At 37.9% G+C, this 25,251-nt stretch overlaps 2 long non-coding RNA genes across 3 annotated transcripts in view; one reads left to right on the top strand and one right to left on the bottom strand.

Annotated features, from left to right (window-relative positions):
- LOC121110294 overlaps nt 1-25,251 on the top strand; it is a 30,074-nt gene that overhangs the window by 3,042 nt on the left and 1,781 nt on the right. For both annotated transcript variants that reach the window (XR_005858633.2, XR_006938772.1), the window contains exon 2: nt 16,677-16,766. This is a non-coding gene — a long non-coding RNA (uncharacterized LOC121110294). The remainder of the gene's footprint in view (nt 1-16,676; nt 16,767-25,251) is intronic.
- Nucleotides 9,145-25,251, bottom strand: part of LOC112532124 — a 122,420-nt gene continuing 106,313 nt past the window's right edge. The window contains exons 3-7 of the long non-coding RNA XR_005858634.1: nt 16,449-16,547; nt 14,058-14,178; nt 11,471-11,637; nt 9,998-10,097; nt 9,145-9,281 (exon numbers count right to left, since the gene is read on the bottom strand). This is a non-coding gene — a long non-coding RNA (uncharacterized LOC112532124). The remainder of the gene's footprint in view (nt 9,282-9,997; nt 10,098-11,470; nt 11,638-14,057; nt 14,179-16,448; nt 16,548-25,251) is intronic.

Below are 25,251 nucleotides of genomic sequence, written 5' to 3'. Positions count from 1 at the left end.
TTTCATGCTGCTTCCTATGAGAAATTGTTTTCCAAGGAGCAGTTATCTTTCTGCATATCCTGATTTTCCACACAAAATGCGTTGGCAATTTTTTTGCTTTATGTTCAGTGTCAGAAATAGCAAGGTGCTGGACTCCCCACTCCTCAGTGTCATGTGTAGGTAAGATTCTACATGCCCATAGCTCCAGGCAAGAATGAGGCATTGGTTTTTCAGGCCCTCAGGTTATTCACCTAGCCTTTGTATGTAAGGCCATGCACACCTGCAGTGACCTATAAACAACATCCCTTTCACATTATTGTCCAGATAAAAATACACTATGCACTTACTATAACGTGGCATTTAACAAGCAACTATTTCCTCTGCGTGTCAGCAGAATAAAATACACATAAATAAAATATGTTCTGTACTCTGGAAATAGCACAGTGTAGTCATCACAGTATACGGTTGGAAGTTATTGTGCAATGATAGCACACCTTGTTGAGTGACAGTGCGGGGTTGTTGCCCTTTGCTTAGCAACATACCAAAGCATGGGATCAGAGTCTACACCCTGTCTTATTGCTCAATTAGGATCTGGCATACGTCCTTAGATGTTAACCTGGCTCACATCCACATATTTTACTTGCATATGTAACATCATATTGATGTTGTGAAGGGTAGACCTGGTTAAATGTCTGCAGGATATGGGGCCACATGTGTCTTGGATTCTCTTGCAGGAATCAGATCCATCAAAGAAGGGCCTTCCTGGTGAATGTGCTTAATTTTCTGTTTAGTATTTCTAATATTGGCTTGAAATAATTTTAAGTTTCCTGGTAAAATTTGACTAGTAATTAAAGTGAAACATCCTAGGTCTTAAAAGTCAAAAGTATTGTCTACCTTCGTGTTGTGAGTTATTGAAGAGAATTGGATAAGACCCGGAAAAACACAACTATTTTCTGGTGCCTGCTTGCCTCCAAACTGAAATTCTTTCTTTCCTGGTCAGAGCAGGAGCCAAACATCATGAAAATTCCTCCATAAATATTCTCTTGGATTTTAGAAGACCTACTTGTGAAGGACTCATGTGTCTGTTTTAAGTGCCTTTTTTATAGTTTCCATTGAATGGTATTACAAGCCCTGTTAATCATAGAATCAACAGTGGAGGTCTTAGTTCTGCCGTATCCATCACCTAGATGGAGCTCAAAGCTGGAGTGTTGCCTACCTGAATGCTGAGTTTATTTATTTATTTATTGCAAGTGGATTCAGTTGCAAGAGAATCCTGAATCTCTGGAGCAGTAATGTCTGTCATGGTCACAGGAAACCAATTTATAATAGACAAACTTGTATGCAATCTGATTGGACCTACAGTTAGAACCTCTAGAAAATTATGAAATATTATGTGACAATAAACAGTGAACTAAGATAAAGTTATTAACCGAGTTCAGCTAAAACTGCAGGACTAGCGTAGCCCTTACCCACAGCTCAGTGAAATCACACAGGTGAGGTAACAGCTGAGAAATAGATCACCCAATACTGACTAAGGCATGAACGCATATTAAAATGTATTCAATGGTTGGCACACTTCTGCTTTGCATTTTGGATGCTCTGATGTGTAATCACATTGTATCCCTATACCCAGTGGGGATAATTAACATCATATTTCTGACATAACCCATTCCATATTTTCAAAACACGTATAGCAGCATAACTTTGAAGTTTCGCTTTCTCTGAAATTGTCCAATAAGTTCAAAGCCAATTTCTAAAGGCAGGCAGATAGAATAGCAAAACTGATGGACAGGTAAGTGCATTGTGGTCATGTTGGCATCTCTAACTTAGGAAGCTAGATTTAAAACACAGAAAAGCTATTAGATAAATAATTTTTTTTTTTTTTCCAGCAGTTTCATAGCTCTAAAGAAGTACACAATTATTATTTTTCTGAAAACATTTTACCAGTGATACCTTAAAACTATACCTAAAAGAAATATAAGATTTTCAAAAGATTGATAAAGATGCTGTTTAAGAGCTTATTGCTACAATCCTTTATAAACAGGCCATACTCACACTGGTACAATCATGACCTCTTAAATGTTTGAATGAAGGAATCTCTGGCACCTAAGCTCCTGATATTTCTTTAAAAAAAATAAGCATATTAAACACTGGAGGTTTTGAGTACCTCTGTGGTTGTAGACTACAAGCCCATCACTCTCTCATGCATTTATCTTTAGTTCAGCATGTGGAAAATGGAGCTTGTTTGCCTCTGTGAGTGTGTCCTTTTTTATCTCTTGGTCTCATCAAAGATTCTGCAAGAAGTTGTTGATGGACAAAGAAAGAAATTGTAAATAACTGTAATCCAAAAATCTGGGACTGTAGAAATGGTTTTCCTCAGTTACAATTTCATTAAATAACTACAGTGTTTTTCACTTGAGACCAGAAGAACATTTTTTTAGGCTTATACATACCATCAATGAAGCTTTAGAGGGAAATCAAAGAACGTTTCGTATTCTCAGTTGAGTACAGCAGTGAGTGATGAGGCCAAACATTTCAAAGCAACGTTTTATAATACAGATTATTCCATTCGTACACAATGCCTCTGTGAGAAATGTGGTCCTCGGAAAAGATGAATACCTCTGTCTCCCATCAAAACATTCAGACTATCAGATATTAAGACTGTAAGGCTTTACGTTATCATCAATCAACAATTGTTCTGTGCAACAATTTCCAAAGGAGTTTTGTTTGCTGTTGCCACCGTCACTACTACTGCCACAAATGCACTGCTACTCATGCCTCTCACACAAGAACAGATATAAGATCCCCATTTGAAAATCTTCAGAAAAAGAAGATAGAACAGAAAGACAGTGGTAAGAGAGAACATGCCTTGCATATAGCTACATCTATTTTGCTGTGTGCTAGGGAATGCACAGCTGGACTATCACTGCATAACCCTAGAAACCAAACACACACCTTGTAAAAGCTTGTGCTTGCTAAGTTGCAGGACTGATCTGGCCTCACGCAGAGTGTATAATTCACTGCTAGTTCAGGGTGCATAAATTTGTACTATCATAATCTTCTAGGAAAAACTATGGTGCAATCTCTGGTTTTACACTGATATTTAATGGTACCACAAAGGAATGTATTCACCGTAAGTAGAATTGTCACCCACATTGCAAGCCTATGCAAGCTACATGAGGGCTATCATTTATGTGAGATATTTGCCCTATGTGCTGGAGCAATGTCTGGAAACTCCTCAATATTAATAATTGAAAGAATCTTATTCAAGCAAGTCATACTCAATTTTCATATAATTTAAGATTATGATAGCTGCTATTTCAGTACTTTCAATTAGACAGGCATGGGTTTATCTGGAATGTAGCTATGTGCAATTATTCCCTTCATGAGCATTACATGTTTGTGTATCAAGTGTTGTGGTGGTTTCACACACCCCATTTTCCCTCTTTAAGTCTACATCTGTGTCTCCTTAGGAATATTGACTAACTACAATGCCAGCAAATTGTTAAGGAAATATTTTGTTGCTTTTATGAATTATAAGGTCTGGAACCAAATTCTGTAGCTATTTGAACATACAGGTTCATGCTACTGTAAGCCATCCCCGTGAGTTCAATGCTACTATTCACATTTGTGCAAATCCCTCATGTGCATGCATTTGCAGTATCACAGCTTTAAATAGCAACTTTGTCACATATTAAAGAGAGCGAACTCTTTCAACCTACATACTTACGTCAATCTTAAAAGAATATGGGGTTTTAAGGGAAAAATTTACTCAACAGACATTCAAGGATTACAGAATTTCTGCACAGTGCTAAAATACAGAAATAGATGAAGGAATAAGTGTTGGTGTTTTTCTGTTTCATTGTAAGCACGAGCTCTTTTTAAAATCATGTTGCAGTTGTTTATACTCTGAAGAGAGCAATATTTTTAGTCTTACCACTTACAGTACTGGGATGTATTGCAAACTTTTTGATTAAGCATCATAGGCTACAATGAAAGCTCAGAGCTGTACTGCCTCTAGCGCATTTTTAGGCAGTTACCATGCCAACTGTAAAATGATGAGCAGAATGAATACAAGAAGTTTCTTTGGAAATAGTGCAAAGTAAATGCAATTCCAAAGTTTTGGAACGCTTTATTCTGCTGCTGGGAGATTTAATATGATCCACATACAAACCTATCAATGGTACCAGGAATTCATCAGCTGTCACTAACTTAGTCTTCCAGTCCTGCAGAGGTTTCACTGAAAGACTAAAGCACTTGTCTTAGCTTTTGCAGAGTTTGGAATTGCTATAGAACTACAAGCAGAACTTCAAGGAAAGAATCACTCCAGACTTCATGCTAGAAAAGTGTATGCTTAGTAGTGAAAGAAAATCATCAGAATCTCTAAAAAGTCCTGAGTAGGATCTTCATGATGCTGTATGAAATTTCAGTATATGCAGAAAACACAAATGCAAACAAATAACAAGCATTCCAAAACCAAACCTTACGATATTTGAAAATGAGAAGCGAGGTTAATGTAGAAGACATCTAGCCAAGTTAGGACTGGCAGCATGCCCGAGTACCCTGAGCCTTGTGTTGTGGTGACATAAAGAAATAGCAATGCCATTAGGATGGGAATGCAATGCTGTTTGTAGTCACAAAGTTAACATAACTGATTTTTAAAAACACATTAGATATATTTTTTTTGTCTTGTGTGGTAAAGTCTGCAATATTTAGATACCATAGTTGCACATTTCTATATATTCATGTATTTGGGCCATATTTTCCAAAGGTGAGTTCTGAGGATAGGGGAATGAAGAAAAAAGCCTTTTCAGCTTCAATCCCCAGGAAAACAATGAGAGAAACCAACACTGAAAGAAGGAAATTATTAATGAAATTCTCTGTGAAAGAAGAATCTACTCTGAGTCTGCAAAGAACAGTCATTTGGGAACACAGATATTTAAAAAAAGGTCATTAATAGTAATATTAACAATAATATTAACTTTCTGATAATTTCCTCCTTCTCTCTCTTCCTCCAGTGACAGAAAACATAAGAACTTCATGCATTCTACTGTATTTACTTCAAAACAAGGACTTTAATATTTAGCAGTCAGGCTCCTTTAATATTAGTTTATCTTTTCAATTTTGGTGTACACTACTCGGTGTTGGATAGTGGTCAGTGGAATTACTGAGGTTTCCCTCTACAGGAGCAGATCCAGGCCACAGGCGAGGTGTGGTCTCAGATGGGTGGGTTTGGAGCAAATTTACACAGTTACGAAAAATCCAGCTGCCTTTCTTTATTCATAGCTCAAGGTGGAGTAGGAAGAAGAGGAGGCTGTGGTGGTAAGTGGAGGACACCAAAGTGAGCAATGCATGTAGGAAGGCAGCCAACATAAAGAGGAAAAAAATGTGAGCAGCAGCCAGCACACAGGCTACTTTACACAAGTTGGATGAATGTTCATCTGTGTCTTGCACCAGGTCATATAAAGCAAGAACAAGGGTGACATTTCCAGCCATACCCTTCTGTGAGAGTAGTTGTGGTTTAACAATCCACATATGCGTGACAATAATTAATTAACAGTCAGTCCTTTGTAGTGCCCGCAGCCCAGTGCTTCTACGTGTGTGTTTGGAGCCCTCTGTGCATTCATTTACCAAAGTCTCTGTACTTGAAATTCAAAACAATCAGTTTACCCTTTGATGAGTTAATCCTCCTGCTCTCTCCTACATCCCCTCTCAGATCCCGCAAGGCCTCAAAAATTAGGCTTTATGGAAAACTGCCAAACTGAATCAATTTAGGCCTGAATTACTGAAGTGATTGTATCCTAGGATTACCTCAGAACACTGGACACTGTCCTCACACCACGCTGCCATCAGTGTGAGTCTGCAGCTCCATTGGTCTAAGCTAAATGTTATCCTCTGACATAGGCCTGTAGAAATGAGAGGAGATTTTGGCCATGGTTTTAAATATTTGAATAGGGTAAAAGCCAAGAAGGGTTGGAAATTATTTAGCCTACTATTAGGGGATATAATTAGACATACTTGGGTATAATTAGACTTGGATTAAATGAAGGGGGGAAAAAAAGCAATGTGAAAAAACAACCTTGCTAACAGTGAGGTCCCTTATATATGGGAATAAGGCGGAAATGTGTGAAAACTACAGCAGAAATGGAGTAGGTGACAGGATGAGTCTTTTATCTCTAATACCATGGGCCAGCTTATGCCTTTTTGTGAACTGAGCATGAAGAGATGCCCTTGGAAGCTCACAAGCACAATCCATAGTTTATGACTGAGGATACCATCATGCCCAACATGTCCTCAGCTGACCAGAGGATGTTAACCAGGATGCATAATCTCTCTCTAAACCATTATGGGTTTCCGTGCATGAGACACAGTATTATATTAAGTAGGATCAGCAATGAGCCTTTTTTTTTTTTTTTTTTTTTTTTTTTTTTAATTGCTCCAGCAAAGGTGAGATTGTTTATCAGGAGACAGTGTTAGTAGAATGACATAGGAAAGAATGATAGTACCGCAGCAGGCAGTGACCCAGCAGAGAAAGTCCTGACGCTTTTGTGGGGATACACTGAGAATTAAGGTGTTGGTTTTTTTTTAGCTCCACACAGTTAACTATTCACAAGTTAGGCCACAACTTCTCAGTTGTAGTAACTGAGGTTTACAAAGGTCCACTGCAGAGTTTTTCTCTGAATGGTAGAAAAAATAAAAGCAAAAGTACTGAAAGAAGTTTAAGGTGGAAAAATCAAGGACTTCAAATGTAGGTAATTCAACTAACTTAAACTCAACTTTTATGCAATCCTAATTTTACCCTTTTTTGTGTTTTGATACGGTCTTTAATTGCACAATCGCATACTATTTGGTGACTAATTCCAGACCCAGGGCTGATTTGGGATTGTGTGAACTAAATAAGGCATGAGACCACACACAGTGAATAAAGTGGATAGAATGGAATATTGAACAGCTGCCTTGTTTACTGAGTACCACCCACTAAATGAAGAAGTGATTCTGCAGATTTTTTTTATTTTTTTTAAGTACATGATCAATATAATTAAATAATCACTGTGCAGAAATACAAAGAAGAGCAGAGGGTCTATACGGGCAAATCAAGCCTCTATCTCTAAATCTGCCATTTAGTCAAATCACACTTGTTGCTCTACTTTTATGCAGGTCCCAAGAATGCTTTCTATCAATCTCCCCTTTCAATGACTGCAGTGAATTTCTGATTTAGTTAAGCCTAAGCCAACCGATCCTCAGTATAACAGCTGGAATTGCTTTCTCAGCCTGTTTTCCTTTCACACAGTGTTATAATGAGGGTGAAATTTCATGACTGCGTGACTAAGGACATATATATTCCATCTATAGAACAAAGTGCATTTGATCTGGCATACAGATAATGAATGACACTTAGCACAAGTAGTTTTTGTGTTAAATGTCAGAATGTCATTAATTATAAAACCATTTCTTTTTCTACCCTCTGAAATACAGAAATCTTATGATGCATCATCTCCATAGATAGCAAGATACATCACTCAAAATTGTCACAGGAAATTTTCCTAATTCCATTTGACCAGTAATGTTTAGAGAGGATCTGGAAAAGTTAGCAAACTTCCTGCTCAAAGTGTAGAAAAAATGTAGTGTTTTAAAAGTAAAGAAACATAGAATCACAGAATCATATATTCATTTGAATGGAAGGGACCCTTAAAGGTCATCCAGTCCACCTCCCTTGCAATGAACAGGAACACCTACAGTTAGATCAGGGTGCTCAGAGCCCCTTAGAGCCTGACTTTGAATGTCTCCAGGGACAGAGCATCCATCACCTTTCTGGGCAACATGTTCCAGTGCCTCACCACACTTACTGTAAAAAATTTCTTTCTTATATCCAGTCTAAATATCCCCTCTTTTAGTTTAAAACCATTTCACTTTGTCACAACAGACCATGCAAAATAGCCTATCCCCTTCTTTCCTATAGCCCCCCTTTAGATACCTGAAAGGCTGACCACCACTCCCTGGATATGATCTTATAACAAATGGTCCACTCATCAAATTCACATCTTTCCAATTTGGAAAGAAGTACATTATGGGGGACCATGTAGAAAGCCTTACTGAAGTCCAGATAAATGATATCAGCGGCTCTTCCCTTGTCCACTGCTGCAGTTAGCAATCATAATAGGCCACTGTCAGTCAAGCAGGACTTGCCCTTGTTGAAGCCTAGTTGGTTGTCTCGAATCACCTTCCTGTCTTCCAGGTGCCTCATCATAGCTTTTAGGAGGATCTACTCTATGGTCTTCCCTGGCATAGCGGTAAGGCTGACAGGTTGATAGTTCCCTGTGTTGTCCTTTCTACTCTTCTTAAAAATGGATGTGACATTGATTTTTTTTTTTTCCAGGCACCAACTCCCATTCCAGTTGGGCCTTGGCCGTCCTGACCCTATTCTTACACAGCCTAGCAGCATCCCTATACTCTTCACCGTGGATTTCACTTCCTGTTCAATTTATTCTTGCTCTCCAGTTTGACAGGTTCTTGTTCAACCATGCCAGTCTTTTATTTTCCTCTTCTGACTTCCTACACCTGGGAATGGAGAGCTCTTGTGCCCTAAGGAAAGCTTTCTTAATGATCTGCCAGCTCTGTTCTGCTCTGTTATCCATAATGGAAGCTTCTCAGGGGAGTTTGTTGTTTAATTCCCTGAAGAGCTCGAAGTTGGCTTTCCTAAAATTTAGTGTCCTGATTTTAGTGCGTGCTCCATATCCCTCAGGAGTGTGAAGTGTACCATTGCATGGTCACTACAGCCTAGGCAGCCTCCAGTCCTGGTGTCACTTGTGTTGGTGAACAACAGGTCTGGCATTGCATCCCCCTTGGTGGAGCTGTCTATTACTTGGCTCAAGAAGTTATCTTCAGTGTATTTCAGGAGCCTCCTGGATTGTCTACAGCTCACCGTGCTACTTTTCCAGCAGTTGTCAGGGTAGTTGAAGTCTGCCAGAAGGATGAGAACCCATGCTCCTGTAACTGGAGGAAGAAGGCTTCATCAACAGGTTCCAACTGATCAGGAGGCCTGTAGTAGATCCCAGCCACAAGCCTCCCTTTGTTGCTTCCATCTCTAACTCTCACTCATAGGCTTTTGACTTGCTCGTGGTCATCCTTGAGTGACAGGTCTTCAACTCTATTCCTTCCTTGATGTAGAGAGTAACGTTTCCTCCCCTCCTCCTCTCCTTCCTTGCCTGTCCCTTCTGAAGAGCTTCTAGCCCTCAGTAGTCACACTCCAGTTGTGGGAGTGATCAGTGACAGTCAGTGACAAATACATGGAAAAAACACTCCTGAATAATAAAAACAAATATTTGTTTGAATCTGTATGCTTATACTTTTCAAAATATGTTTGTATCTGTCCTGATGAGACTTTTTGTTTTCTTTTGTTTATAAATCCCAGACCAGAGTTTCCAGCATTAATATTATTGAATATCTTTGCCCAGTTTCTAAAGGGAGCAGATGAGTGTTTCAAAAATGTATATATATGAGAGAAAGTAGAATCCAGTGTAAAAGGTAGGGCCCAGAAGGCCAATAGAGTGTTCCTGTTTGTATCATATTAGTTTACTGCTGACTTTTGGAAATCACATCATTTGTTTGTGCAAAGCTTCTTTATTTGTAAAATAGAGATAATTTGCTTCATAAATTTTATAATCTATGTTGAGCTCTCTGATGAAAGTCATGGCACAGCTGCAAACCTTTCCTCTTACAATTTGTCTATAGTTGAAAGCCCATCCATCTCAGCTACTATTCAGGTCTCACCAATACTTCAGAATCAATTGATTCTGATTTACTGAAATACTTGGTTCTTTGAGGTATAAAAATGAAACATTTAGTCATCTACACATCTAATCCATGTACAACTATTAAGTACTTTTCTTGATTTAGGACAATTGTTCAGCATCTTACAGGACTGAATGAATGTAACATGCAGTTTAAGATCAAGCATGAAGTACATCCCTTCTCAAAAGAGATACAACACTTCACTTTAGGGATATATAAGCCTTACCATTGGTGAAAACGTCTCTGGATACCTCTTGCCAACCTCACAGAGGTGCTGTAAACCTTAATGCTTCCGCATTATTCTCTGAGTTTGGATGAAAGATGCTCTGTGAAGAAAAGGCATTTTTATGTCTCATTAAACTTGAAAAGAAGGATAAAGTGATAATATGAAACAAAACAAATCTGGGAGAGAAAAAATGTGCCTATAAAGGGAATATGAGTCAGTGATGTCAGCCATGCCCATTTGTTGACGTAACTGAAGTTCTCTGTTCTGCAATTCTGCTATATAGCAGTTATTTAAACAGATGCTGTACCTGCCGTAAGAGTATGCATACTGTTTGAAATCCCCTGTCTTTGCTCACTGCCCTCACACACAATATATCTTTGAACTGTTGCTGAATGGATAATATATATTTCATAATTCAGACTGTCAGTATTTCCTTTACATAATTATAACAGCAGGAAATATACAAGGCCTTTGTGGAACTTGAAAACTCTATTGCCTTGGGCCATATTTAATATGTAATAAATTATTCAGCAACAAAGCACTCTTCATTCTATTTACAGTAAGTTAGAACTAAGTGTATGAGGTATACATAGCTAACATGAAGCAGTATTTACTATCGCTGCCAAGGCTGAAGTTTTTTCAGAAGCCATTAGTCTCATGTGCAGTGAGCCAGATCCCCATCAGGTGAAAATTGGCATAGACTCATTGACTTTACCTTGAAAGAATGGGAAATGCAAATGGTCAGCTTTCTGGTCCCTAGATGAGAATCAGAAAGTTCAAGGAATAAGTGTTGCAGTAGTTCACGTTTAAGTGGGTTGTAAGCTACTCCGTACGTTTGTTTTTCTGTCTATCTGAATACAGTGCTCTTGAACAGCAATCTGTCAACAAAAACATTGTGGAAAGCTAGTTTTTAAATGGAAAAAATATAGACTAATAATACTGGCTTCTCTGAGTTGGATCCACCAGTGTGCATCAGCATATGCCTGAGCTTCATCCCCTGACAGCAACCAGAAGGGGGGTTGTGATATGTCTAGCCTTTGCTGCTGACAGAAACGGATTTTCATTGCACGGAACATGTGCTTACTGAGATTGAGATTTCAGGCATTTATTTTACCCACTTAAGTTTTCAAATAACAGTTGCTTTTTTTCACGCACAAACTAGGCCGAAAACTTCTACTTGTAATGACCAAAGCCACCTACTCCAGCTACCTTAATGTTACTTTGGACAGAGCTAGCAAAGGTACAGGTGCTAGTGCTTGTGAGTTTAAAAAAATAATAATAATACAAGAAACAGTTTACTCTTTTAACTGGTGAAAGTTGAGCTTTATTGGGTAGTGAGAGTTCAGGATAGAAGTCAGAGAAGCAAGAATTAAAAGACATGCTGCAATGTTGTCAAGTTTTAAGACAGACAAACAAGGTTTTTGTGACGAAAGGACAATAAAATAAAGCAAATGAAAACATAACAAAACTCACATCTTGTTATTGTTGTCATACATATACCAAACATGTGCTGATTACTCTGTTCCAGGAGTCTCGGGAAAGAGGAAATCAAACTCCTTGTTATATATACTTCTCAGTTCACAGTTTCTATCCAATCTCTGCTGAGACACAGCGTTCAATCTTGTAGAAAGTCTGACTTCCTGCAGGAACAAACAAAGACATGCTTAACTTCTGTCAGGAGTAGGGTAAACTTTTTATTAGTGGCAATTATATTTCCTGTACATTTCAGTATATTATTGTACATGGCCATCCTCATTAGTGGGCATGGGAAGAGCTCAGCCTTGCAGGTATTTCACCCCAAACATTATGTTTTATAAGGTAATTTAATGTGCCTGATAGTTTAAAAGATTTGAGTTACAGGCCAAGCTGTTGCCTGTAACACAGACTCCAAGACTGTGATATCTGAAATCCTCAATTCCTAAAGTTTTAAATGGATGAAGAATTAACTTCATCACCACCTGACCATGAAATATAGGAGGTGAAATACAGTTTGGGGGAAAAAGTGACTTTCTCACTTTCATTGAAGTCAGTTTCTTCAAGTGCATGATCAACAGCCTGGGTTCCTGAGAAAGTGGAGGCAGCCTGATTTGTACATTTTGCTCCAATAACTATTTATTTATTATTTTTGGAATAAGAGCTAAGTAAATTTCTTCACCATACAAAGTAATTTATTCTGTTATATTTAGTGGACTCAGAGACAGTGGAGCATGAAACTGAAGAACAGAGAGTTGTCTGCCATGCAGCTATACTACTGATGCCTACAGTTCAGCTATGAGTGTCTTCTCCTAGGAAGCAATGTTGTGAGCTTTAATTTCTTCTTGTGAGCAGAGCATGTCTATTTGTTTAGCTGAACACTAAGCCACTAAGAGAAAGTGAAGCTTTTGCCTTTGCTAGAAAGCAAAGAACAGTGCCTTAGGACATAGTAAAGAGTTTGTCTATTTTGTATATCTTAGTAGGCTGAGTCACGTACCAGCTTGCTTAGCACTGAAAGAGAGATGCAGGAGCATGGCCAGAAACAGAACTGCCCACAGCTGAACTGGTTGCTGGCTCATACCTCAGGGAGCACAGTCTAAGGTTTTCTGCCCAAATTAAACATCTGAATCTTTTTTCTCAGATGCAGCCTAAAGCGGTTTTCCAAAATTAGCCTCATTAGCCTTGTTCTCAGACAGACCATCTGATTTCTCAGAGCTTATGTGGCACAAAGTGGAGAGTCTTGGGCCATATTCTCTCCTTAGGCCATATTCTGTCCTTAAAACTTAACTTGTAAAATTCCAAATTAAACACTTTCTCTTTACAGTGGAATGCTGATGACATGCTGTTTGACTGTCAGTAGAAAGAAACCATTCAGTGCACATTTAACTCTGGTTCTGTCACTCAAATTCTTGCAAAACTTCTATTATTCAAGATGAATTTGCTAGTGTAAAGTGTGTAGGAGCAGACCAACTAGAAGAAGAGAAAAAGGAAGAAAAAGAAATAAACACATAATTTTGATTTACTTGCTAAGAGGGATGTGTGTAAGTTTTGTGGAATAAACTCAACAAGTTTTAAATGTACTTGTGGAAAGAAACATCTCTCCATACCAAGTTAATGGTGGAAACTTTGTAGCTGCTGCTGTGTTATTTACAACACAAGTTTGGATCAAAAAATGGGTTTTAAAGAATTCCTAATGCTTTGCTCCATTGCCAAATATGTTGAGCTTTTGACAATGTTGAAACAGGCATTTCTACAGTGGCAGTTCCTCTAGGGTGATAAATCCCAGTTTATGTTCCACAGACTGAAGGTCTCCATGATCACTCAGTCTGTGTTCATAAGCCAGGATTCAAAAAATTGCACAAAAGAAAAGTTCATATGTTCACAAAGTCGTATGTAGGATTTACCCTGATTCCCTTCCATTTCCTCTAATTAAAGAACAGGCATTCTTCCATGAAATGACTTATGTTACGCATTTCATTTTCATTACCAAATGCTCCTTTCTACTCACATGCTCAACATTACTGATAGCTGTAGCCACCCAATATGATCCACGTTTCATGCAATTTATTACATATTGAATTGTTTATTTCACTTCTAAATTGCTCAGCTTACTTCTGTCCTGTTTAGACAATCCTTTAGAAGGACTTCAAGCATTGGACAGTGTGATTGCTAAACTGAGATTAAATATGCAGCTCTCTGAGCTATTAAAGTGGCACTTTCTAACTCAAATAGAAATAGATCAAATAACTCTCTGCATTATTGTTTTTCTTCTCACAGCTAATCCCTGTGTCTCAGTGTTGCTTTCTATTACACTGATTACAAAACACAGTTTAAAGTTAAACAGGATTAAAAAAAAACCCGTAGTGCTGTGACTCCCAACCTAATTCCTGACAAACCTGTGATGCACCAGATGTGCTTTCCCTCAGGATGAAATGATACATGGCTCTCTTTGTATTACCACTGCACAGACATGTTTACTCCACCAAATTTGCTCACTTGGGCACAAGAAAAAACTGTTTCAGAGAGGCATGCTTTCAAAGGCAGTTAGGAATGGAAAGAGCAGAAAGCAGATTTCTTGCTTCCTCACCTTTAGGTGTTCTTGTTCACATCTATTTCATTTCAGTAGCATTTCAGAGAAAGAAGTCACTGGCTATGTTAAGACTTCAGCTGTTAAATTGTGGGAGTTAATGCTCATTCTGCAAGGTAGTCTGTAGATAAACCCCCGCAAACATAAGAAGGAAAAAAATCTGTCAAATATAATTATTTAAAAACACAATAAAAACTTCACATTTTTTAATGTGATGCTCTTAAGAAAGCCAGGAAGAAATTAAATACAATTTTTAAAAATAATAATAATCCTTTCAAAGAGATCTTTTCAATTCCAAGTGCAAGAAACAATAATTATTTATAAGCTTCATTCAATTAAACTCTGCAAAGTCTCTACACTGCTGATAAACTAAAGGAGATGAGGAGTGCTAGGCTGGTTGTGTTGCCACTGGAGGAGCTCCTGGTGGAATGGAGATTGGCAAGGATGCCATGTGGCACTCTGCAATGAATGGGCTAGCTAATATTTCTGGAAACGCGATGCATGCTCACTACAGGCCCAGTCCTGCAACTGTCAATGTTAGCGTCAGTGTTCTAATGATTTCATTAGGAGCAGGAACAAGCCTGCTTTCTGAATTAGGTACTCTCAGCTTTTCAAAGGTGTGGAGAGGGACTGCGAGGAAAATTATGAATCAAGAAGTAAACCTATGTCAACAGAAGAGATATCTGTCTTGGGTCTCTGTCCCTGTTCGTGCAGGATGTCATCCTTTGCCTCTGGGTCTGTAGACATGCAGACCCAGACAGACCTTTTATGTGACAGCAGGAACTGCTCCTTCAACGTGAGCAACCTTTGCTCGGGCCCCAGCCCCGTCTGTTGGGCCTGCAGATGGTGTGTGTGCAGCTGCTTTGCAGGACAGTTACTGATGACAGCAAAAAGAAGAAATCCTCACTGTAGATAAGGCCCAAGGCTGTCTGTGTGACCTGTCAGGGTGATGTTTAATATTTATCACTGACTGTAAACTAACTAGGCACCAGGAGCCAAGCAGAGATCTGTTCACCTAATCTACCTGCTACAGTTCTGCAGCCCGGGGCTTTTTCAGTAAAAGCCTGGATCTTAACATCTTTAACTAAGTGGATTAATCCTACCCTGGACCTTGCTTCCCTCCTTAAAAACAACAAAATAAGCTGCAGAACATTTTTCTTCCATGCAGACGTATCCACAAACTAAGATTTCATTCAGTCAACTGCAATCATCACAAAAAATAACAGTGGGAATAATATATATAATATATACTAAGACTGAGCAACTGTGGTTTCCTCAGTAAAATGAACTTTAATAAAAGTACACTGAACATAGAAGCCCCTACCAGGCTGTTATTACAACTCAAATGCTATCAGTATCAGTAAATACTATCAATGTAGCATAAATGTAGTATAAAATGTCAGTATTGAACTCTCCTTCTCCTTGGGTAGCTCTGCACTCTTTCCTTTTTTGACTCTGTATGGTTATTCTACAGGCTTTAAACTACAGCTGAAAGAATCTCTAAACTTAAAAGGGATGTTTATTTTACACTTGAGAAGAAAACATATCACTAAATGGTATATTTTGTGCAGACTACCCCAGTTTCTGAATTTAATTTCATTCCCTAATCTAATCTAGAAAGTATTTCCTAAGCCTATGCTGAAAAGTGGCTGAAAATTGAAGATCCCCTGAATCAGCAGGAGTATAAAGAATCTCCAGTTAATTTAACTGACAAAACTCCTTCAACACTGGTCCTGAAATGTGAGGCTCTGGAACATTATGCTTAGTTCAAACCAAAATGTATTCATGTGTACTGATACTAATGAAAGAGAAGAAACCTCTGCACAGTAATGACACCTTTCCAGGACTAAACAGCAAGTGGAGCACTAACAGCCAGCAAAACAAAAGCAAGGGGGAAAAAAAAGTTCCTTAATTTTGTTCTACAATAATAAAAGTTAAAAGTTAATATAACTTAGTGTACATGGCACGCAATAACGCACTGACAACAAGCTGTATAGGAAGAGAAACTGAAAGAAAGTAATCCTTTTCTGTATTCCTGGTATATCCCTCCTTAACATAAGTGTTAACATTAAATATAATGGTAGATAATGCCAAATGCTTTGGAGTTGATATGGACTGTGAGTAGGCTCTGTATGTAAATGTATCATTGCAAGGGTATGTGAGAACAAACCACTCCACCTACATAGTGAGGTGTAAATAGATGCACATACTCCACACAGGACATGATGATTGCATGATTCTCATCTATAATCATTAAACTCTCCCAGACTTAATTTTAAATGGATTTGTCCATCTCTTCTGATATATATATATATATATATATTTTGGTGAAGATATTGAAGATGCCGCTATAAAGTGTCTGAGACAGATCTGCAGAATGCCAGCATATACCTTATAGCTTCTCTGTGAGACGGCTGAGGGAGTATAGCACAGAGCATGAATAAACCTTCCAATTCACTGATGACACATGGTAGGAAGAGATGGATTGCACTGCAGGTTAAACAAGTGTATTTCAAATGGGGAAAAAAAAAAAAAAAAAAAAGAAAAAGAAAACAGCAATTAGAAAACACTTTCCTTCATATTATTGAAAATGTGTGTCTGCCTGCCTTTTAATTACAGTGTGTGGAGACACTGCGCTGAATCACCTCACTTGGTATGTTCCAGAGAGCTTATTGTCATCATTTCGCTCTATGGATTCCATCTCGCCTGGTAAGAAAGAACAAAAACAAGAGCTATGATCTGGGGCTGATTCAATACCAATTTCACAGGCACACAATGCATTATGGAATTATAATTCACTTATCTAATCAAATACTACATTGCACACCAAAACATATAACAAAATAAGCCTACCATCAGATAATTTGCCTCAGCTTTAAATCAACTTGATTTTTTTTGAAAAAAATAGTCTGTCCACACAATGTATGGAGACATAATTTTGTCCATTCATGTGAGAGACTAAAATAGGATTTCATTTGCTGGGAATCTGTCTTCAATACATGCAAAATTAAGCATATTTGGAACTCAACATTTTGTGGACAAAGTCACAGACAAACTTTCCAATTCCTGAAAGATAGCAAGTGTGATGTTAAACTAGATTAACGGCATTTGATTTGGAGAATATAGTCTGACACTGTTGTGTCGGTGCAGGAAGATGAATGGTGCTTTATATGTGGAAAAATGGTTTGGCTGTTATACCAAAAAGAGCAGCCATGATGGTGACAGAATTCATGTTTTGAGATCTGTCTGTTTAAGATCTGTTCTCTATCTGTCTTTTCCATGCTTTTATCTTCTCATGCTCAGGTTTGCTCATGGCCATCTCTATGATTTCAATGGAAATGAAGGAGGGAATTGTAACTAACAACTCTAGAATCCTAAGACTCATAGAAAGAAATAAAGCTTCTGTAGTGTGCTTTATTTCTTAAAACAAAGGCAAATTCCAGTAAAATATAAGAAGTCTGTAAAGCGTGTGCCAAAATTAGGGGGAACTGAAGATATATTTGTGGAAAGGTACCAATGTGTTACTTAGAGCAACTACTTAAAACGTACTCTCCTTTACATGAACCAATATAAATTTTCTTCTATGAGGATCCAACCCATATGGGATCGATCCTCTGGAAGAACTGTGAAATCCTGATACTATTCCCTTTAGGTGAAGATCACATTACTTCTTGCAAATTTTATTTTTGAAACGGTATCATTTGACTACAGGATTTGAGACTTTTTCTGCCATTAGTGACCTTCTTCACTCACTTTTCACTGTTCTGCTTCTCAAAAAAATATATCCATCTAGCTTTTTGTTTATTTTTTTTAAACAAAATATTTTGTTTAAATTTGAACATCCTGCCATATGTATACAGTGAAAGTGGTCTCTACAATGTATAGGAGGTGTACTCTTGTATTGCCTTGTTACAATTACTTTTGTTTGGATGTTATCCAATACTTTATTCAGATAGATTTTTTGAAGGTTGAAAGAGCATGACTATTGGCTCTGTTGAATTTCCTAGCAAAGAACCACTGTTCTTTGCTTTTGTTATTGGATTTTTTTTCCTGTTTGTTTGTTTGTTTTAATAATCTGTTTCCCCAGTTTCCAGTAAAGTGAAAAACATTCCTTTCTTGGGAACTAGTGGTAGCATTCACTCTAAGTGGTGGCACAAACACATCTCTTCTGGCTTGTAACAGTAAGATAAAAGTCACAGGACAATTGCAGGTAGGAAGTGAGGACAAATTAGTCATAGTCACCTACATCAAGTGGGATCACCAGCCCAAAGGACATTAGTTCGTTATATTGCCCCTTCACATGTTACAGTCTCAATTATGATGTTATGTTATACTGACCTTTAGGTTTACTCAATAAAAAGAACAGTTATGTAAGTGGGATCAACTAAACCAAAGAAAACAAAAATACAAGAAGATGAAATTCAGATCCAGGAAAATACTCTTGCAGAAATATGAACTGTTTCTCACAAATTTAGCTGAATGTACAGTTTCATTACAGTGTTAAAAATGTTTTCTTTTAAAAGAAAGCCTACCAGTATGATCCAATTCCCTTAAGTCATTAGTCCTAACAAGATAACTTCTTACTTGTTATGGTAGGAAGAGATGCTAAATGGTCTACGAGCATATGAAGGTGAGAGCAGATGGACAGAAGCAGTTAAAAGTGTTTGTTTCCCTTTTTAAGGCTTCTTAAAATACAAGCAGGTGTAATATGTCTTTAAATAGAGCAGGCCCTGATTAGCTGAAAATAGCTAATGCTATTTAAAAACATGGCCTTCTAAGAGCAGGTAGTTCTGGAAGGACTCCCAAAGTAGAGTGGGAAGGAGGTCTAGGTACAGCACAGGGGTAGAAGAAGGTTCTGAAAGCAACTGAGATTGTCTCAGGTTTAGTCCTAGATTTGCTAAGAGCTGAGTATGTCCCTAAATCTTTGATATGCAGTAAGTTCAGAAGGGATCCTTTGCTCCAAATTTCATTAATTCCACAATAGTGCCATTCTCTCCCACTGTCTGTTTCTGGTGCAGTTTGTTTTTAAAAATATGCTAGCACTCTTAGAACAGGCAGAAACAACACTCTTAACTTTCACCTGCCTTATTTTGGCTATACAATACTTCTACATGGTATTTTGAGCCATCTTCATTGTTCCGCAGTTGCTGTTCTATTGATTGCCTTGACTTGCAGATGTGCTTCACTACCCATTGATTGTATCTAATGTTTTCTCTGTTCTTTCTCAATGTTGATATTTTTCCACTTCATACTCTTCTCCTCCATTTACTTGATTCTTGTCTTCAGACCTTATGTCCTCCCTGATATCATCAGAATACATTTCTACTGAAGGATAGGAGCTGTCAGAGCCTTATAGATTAGCTCACCACTTAAAAAAAAAACAAAAGAGAGAGAGAGAGAAAGAATGTGGGATTTGCTTTTAATTCTAGCTTATTCTAATGCCTGCATGTCAGTTGTGAATCAACATAGTCATTCATGATAAGCTCATAATGTTTTTATTTTTATTTTTTTGACTGAAAGACCAAACACTCCTCTGCCTTTCTTCCACAATCTCTGTCTCTAACATTGTCTGAAGACCTATTGCTAATCATGACTCCTTCTGCAGGCATTTATAACAGTTAAAACACAGCATTTTTTCCTGAGACAAAAACTTGCTTACTTGCCAAAGGAAATAACCTTTAAGGCTATGTGTAACAATGCCATCTGGTGACTCCTGCCATAACAAGATTTTTCTTCTGCCTTTGTGTCCCAATGCTTCCCACTCCCTTTCCCATCCATGTCATCACCCATATCTTTTCCTTGCCTTTCCTCCTCCTTCTTAATCCCAGTATTTGTGAGAGCTGTAACATCTCCTTCTCTGTAATGTCTCCTTTTGTTTCACCTTTGTCTTCCATTGTTGATGCCCTTCCACCACCACAGCATAATATCAATCCCCCTCAGTTTGGTCTGAAGTGCTGTCTTGATTTGTAGCTTCCCCAGGGTTTAGTACCTAGTGTACATGTCTAATGCAGATGTGCTGTTTACCACTTTTTCATCCTGTCTATTAATAGGACAAAGCAATGCATAGGGTTTTCTTTCTGCATATACTAGTAACCACTTTCTACTACTTCTCCTGAAAGCAGAGGGTGCTCCTGAGTCTGGAGTACAAGTCTTTTGAAAAGTGGCTGAGGGAACTGGGATGTTTAGTCTGCAGAAGAGTAAGTTCAGGAAAGATCTTACTGCTCTCTACAACTGCCTGAAAGGAGGTTTTGGTGAGGTGGCGGTTGGCCTCTTCTCCCAGGTAACAACAATAGGACTAGAGGGAGTGGCTTCAAGCAGTGAAAGGGGATGTTCAGGTTGGATATTAGAAAAACCCACTCAGAAAGAGTGGTGAGGCACTGGCACAGGCTGCCCATGGAGGTGGTGGAGTCACTGTCCCCAGAGGTGTTCGGAAAAGCGTAGATATGGCACTGAGGAATATGGGATAGTGGGCATGGTGGAGATAGGTTGCCAGTAGGACTAGATGATCTTAGAGATCTTTTCCAACCTTAAAAATTCTATGATTCTGTGGATTCCACTGCAGATTGTACATCATTAATCCTTTCCCTCCCTAATCTACTCACTTATTTTCTTTTACTGGAAGAACTTTCAATTGATTAAATTTTCTTGATCTACTTTTTCCTTTTTCTTTGTCTCTTTCATACTAATGAAAGCATTTTTTCCTAGAAATGCTGGTGACAGAAAGTAGGTCATGCCTCCACAACCTCCACAGGAGGTGCGATCTTGATAGGAGGCAAAGTTCAACAGACCTTAGGAGCAATAACCATCAATACAAACCCCTGAAGATATGCTGAAAGTATTTTGTGGTGTAAGAATGGGAGAACTTAGAATAGGACAAGGAAATTTTATTGATGCAGTGCTGCATACAGTGCTTTGTCAACTTTTCAACAATTGTGTAAATGGAAGAAGTTAAAAAGAACTTCTATTTTTTCATTATTATTAAAGGAAGGGTTGCTTCATTGGATTGTATGAGGATCTAATACAGGAGAAAATTCTGGAAATACATAAAGTGACTGGAAAAAAAAATGACAATCTGAGGCTACAAATGTACACAGCAAAATATTATTAATGAGGAAAAGTAGCCAATGGAACAACTGAAGTTAGGAACATGAAGACATCTATTATCATTAAAAAAAAAAAAAGAAAAAGTTGCAGCTAGGAATTCAGTTTCATTGTGCTGAGGATGTACTACTTACAGAAGTCAAACATGATGATCCACATGGTCCAATTTAACCCCCAGCAGCTCTCCTTGAACTACTGAGCATGATATGGTCAGGGCATGTGTCAGTAGAAGCTACATTTCCATCGGAATTCAATGGCAGAAATGAATCTTGCAAGAAGAAATTTAAGAGAAATCTGAAAGTGAGACTGTGAGTGAAGCCTTTAGCTTAAAAATCTGGATGTGAGAGAGCTCACTTCCCAGGATTTCTCTGTACTCTGTGGTGTTCTTTCTACCCCAGTAACTGCTTTTCCCCAATGACATCCAGAGTGAATCTACTTGTTTCTCTGTCTTTTATGAACTTTGCCTAATACCACTTTTCCCTCAGCATCTTTGTTCCTCACCAGTCTTTCTTGTTCATCTTTCTTAAACTCCTTAGTGGTGCCAGTTGACTTCTCTATGTCCCTGCTCTCTCTTGTTTTTCCTTTTATTCAAACTCCTCGCCAGACGTACTGTCCAATGATCATAGCAGGGTGAAATGGATGGGCCCAAAATCTAATTTCTTTCACTCTTTTTTCAAAAATGTTCCAGATTAGATCCTCAGCTGGTGAAAGTCTTGTGATTTGATTTCAAACCTAAAATGGCTAAGCTGCAATTACATTAGCACTAAAGATTTGAAGTTTCCCTCACCCTGTCCTCCATTACCCAATTGCCTTCATGCCTGAAAACTCAGCACTGAACTTCCCTTTGCCTTGCTAGGGGAAGTCAGGATACTAAGGAGGGGAAACAAAGAAAGGAAAAAAGGCAAAAAAACAAGTTAATTCAAAGAACATATACAGAAAAGAAGATCCAGTCAGCTATGTAGGAAAGAAATGTGGAGGAGTCAGATGAATGGGCAGCAGCAATTATTGAAAGATGCAATGTACTTGCTTTCTCAAAATATCAGTCTCTTAGAAGAGCTTCTTCAAAACTATATTTATTACACAGGTAAGCACATTTATGATGCTGGGGATAATGTTAGTCTGTATATTCTTGTGAATAACCATAGCTTTAGCTGTAGTTCCATGCAGTACTCCTTAGTATGTAGAGCACATTACTGAATGCCTACACAAGTGTCTCAGAAGCTTACCATTTCCTATGAACAAGGGTTTTCTTTTCACCCACAGTAACTGAATGCTTCATGTGGCAGCAGATTGTCAATAAGATTAAACATTTTTGTGATGTGCAGGACCAGACAGCTTTTATTTCATTTTCAATAAAGATTCATTTTTATGCTTTAGATGGTATTTTATGATCACAGTCCATTCATAATATTCATTTCTGGCCATACAAGGAGATGCTTTTCTCAAACTCTTGCAGATCAGCACAATGGTAGTGAAATAGGGCTCCCTGCGAAGGATGACCACCCACCAGCTTTTCAGAATGATAGCACTTGGGTGTGCTTGGCTTTGTTTTGCAATTTGACTCAATTGCTCTGCATTTGTAAGTGTTTAAAAAGCATAAAGGACGAGAGAATATTACAAGTATTTAATGTTATACGTTACATTTGTATGCATACTGGGATATAAATATGTGGGACATGTGCTTGGACTATTAATCAAATTCTTTATTAAGCTTTTGAAACAGTATGAATCTATGAATAATGCATTATTTCATAGCACACTGTTCACCTTATTTAAAAACATGGAGCTCCATGATTAAACATCTACATTTTTGTCCCCTATATCTAGAATTTTTGAGGTGGTTTTCACAGGAGATTTACTGAAGCATCTGAAACAATTCTAATAAGCAGTGAGCTGTTGAATCTGCTACTTCATGAATAGAGCTGGTAGCAAAGCATCTGCACAGCTGCAGTATCTATCTACAGCAATAATTTTAGATCAAGTGTTTTGTATTTGCTTACAAAGCACCCTCTGCTGTTTGAGCTGCTACATGTTTGGTAGATAAAGCTGCATTCTGGAAAGTTCAACAGTCTTTTTGAGGGTCCCTGAAAGAACCACAAATATATCCAGAGACAATCTTATCAATCTCATACCTATAGTGCATATCATCTGACTGGCAAGTAGGAATGGCGTGGTGTTAGGAGGTGTGTTTGTGCTTGTTTTCTAATCCCAGAAAGAACAAAGCCGAGACCTAAGTAACAGGAAGGGTAACAAACTGAGCAGATAAAACTTCCACATTTGACTGGGACATTAGCAGAACAGCAATGGATTCTTCTTCATTGCAAATGGATTTCCTCTCTTGAAACTTGTACTTCATGAGATAGGACTACACTAAGCAGACATCAGCTGCTTAACATGATTGTTACTTTGTGGTTATGGCTTGAGGAGTTAAACTTTGGATGGATTACTTAATGAACTGGAAATACGGAGACTAAAAGAAAAGTTTTCTGTACTTTGTAAAAATATATAAATACTTGTTTGTATGGTTTTGTTCTTCAACATGCTTTTGAGATACTGTGTAATATCCCTTGCTTGGTTTGCGTATTTATTCCTGTGACTGCCAGAAGTCAGTGGGAATCTGCATTAGTGTCCAGTTCCAAATTAGAACAAACAAGTTCTTTTACATAAAAGAGGTCATGACTTGATTAGTCTGTTTGCACTGGCTGAGAATGCAAAGCAATGTCAAATGTGTATTTTTGTTTGGTTTTCTGTTTATTTTTTGAAAAGTGAAAAGTCTTCAGAAATGGTTGGGGGGGTGGGATCAGGGAGATCTGCTATGGCTGAGTAACATGTAGAGAAGGAATTATATCTGCTCCGATGTCGGTGACTATCTGGTGTGTACTGAGTGTCACTACAGTGAAAGGAACAAAACCTTTACTTGCTTTAAAAAATAACTTACTTTGACTATTGGCTTCAAGGGCGCTTGTAATATGTGTTGATATTCCTTGGTGTGACTGAGCATGCCTAATGAATAGACTTAGGAATTTTACTAAGAAAAATCACTTCAAAAGAAAAAGCAATTTCTGCAGAAATTGTAATTTTCCATGAGAGAAATCAAAGAACTTAAACGAAGTACATTGTTGCAGCCTATTGAAAATCAAAGCACTTCAGTTTCTTGAACTGAACACAAATATAATTTCAGTTCATTACAGATACTTGGAGAAACTATGGCAAATACTTTGTTAAGGTCCTAAAGGTTTAAATGTGACTTGTGATTTTTGGTTACCAGGTCTCTAATGAGTCTTTAATTGCTGGGGCTGAACACCTATTTCAGAAGGGAGACCTTATTGTGATTTATTTTGGACAACACCACAAACCACAAATGATTCTTGACAATTTGGGTCAATGCATATTAAAATTGGATTGTCAGAAATACTCAGTACTGATCTAGCTTGGCTCCCATTGACGTCACTGGGAACAAGTCAATTTAACTTCAGTCAGAACAAAGTCAGACTGATGCGGAGTTGTTTTGAGTTCTCCACCCTACATCTTCCACATTGCATTAATTAATTATTGCTCAAGTTGCAGCTTAATTTAATAATGTCTTCCAAAACATGATGAGCTTTGCTACATTTCCTTCTTTACCATCCCCCTGTCAGTTTAGTAGGAATGGGGAAATACAATGATGTCTTGATTATATAATTTTCCATATTTTCAACCTAGAATTCACTTTTGCATGATACAGTGTCAGCTCTGTATGTATGAGAAACCTTCAAATAACCTTTGTATATCTCATTTAATCTGCAGGTGTCTCCCTGTAGGCCACTTTCTATGCACTTTAAGCAATCTGAATAATGGCATAATTTGGATGTTAACTATGCTATTTTAAGCAATGTTCTATACATAGGGTAAATCAGCAAAGGGAAGAAGATAAATACAAAATCTGAATGGGCAGTATGTACAGAGACTCACCATTGTACAGAAGTTAACAGTGATATCTATATCAGTTTTTGTGGCTGGGTGGTTTTTGTTTTTGTTTTTGTTTTGTGATATCCTATCTCCTATATATCCTATATCCTATATCTCCAATCAGAGAGGTAGAGAGAAGGAATAG

Source organism: Gallus gallus, chromosome 3 (genome assembly GCF_016699485.2).
Source record: "Gallus gallus isolate bGalGal1 chromosome 3, bGalGal1.mat.broiler.GRCg7b, whole genome shotgun sequence".
Classification (NCBI taxonomy): Eukaryota; Metazoa; Chordata; class Aves; order Galliformes; family Phasianidae; genus Gallus; species Gallus gallus.
Note: the sequence above shows the minus strand (reverse complement) of the source record. Positions and strands in the feature narration are given on the sequence as shown.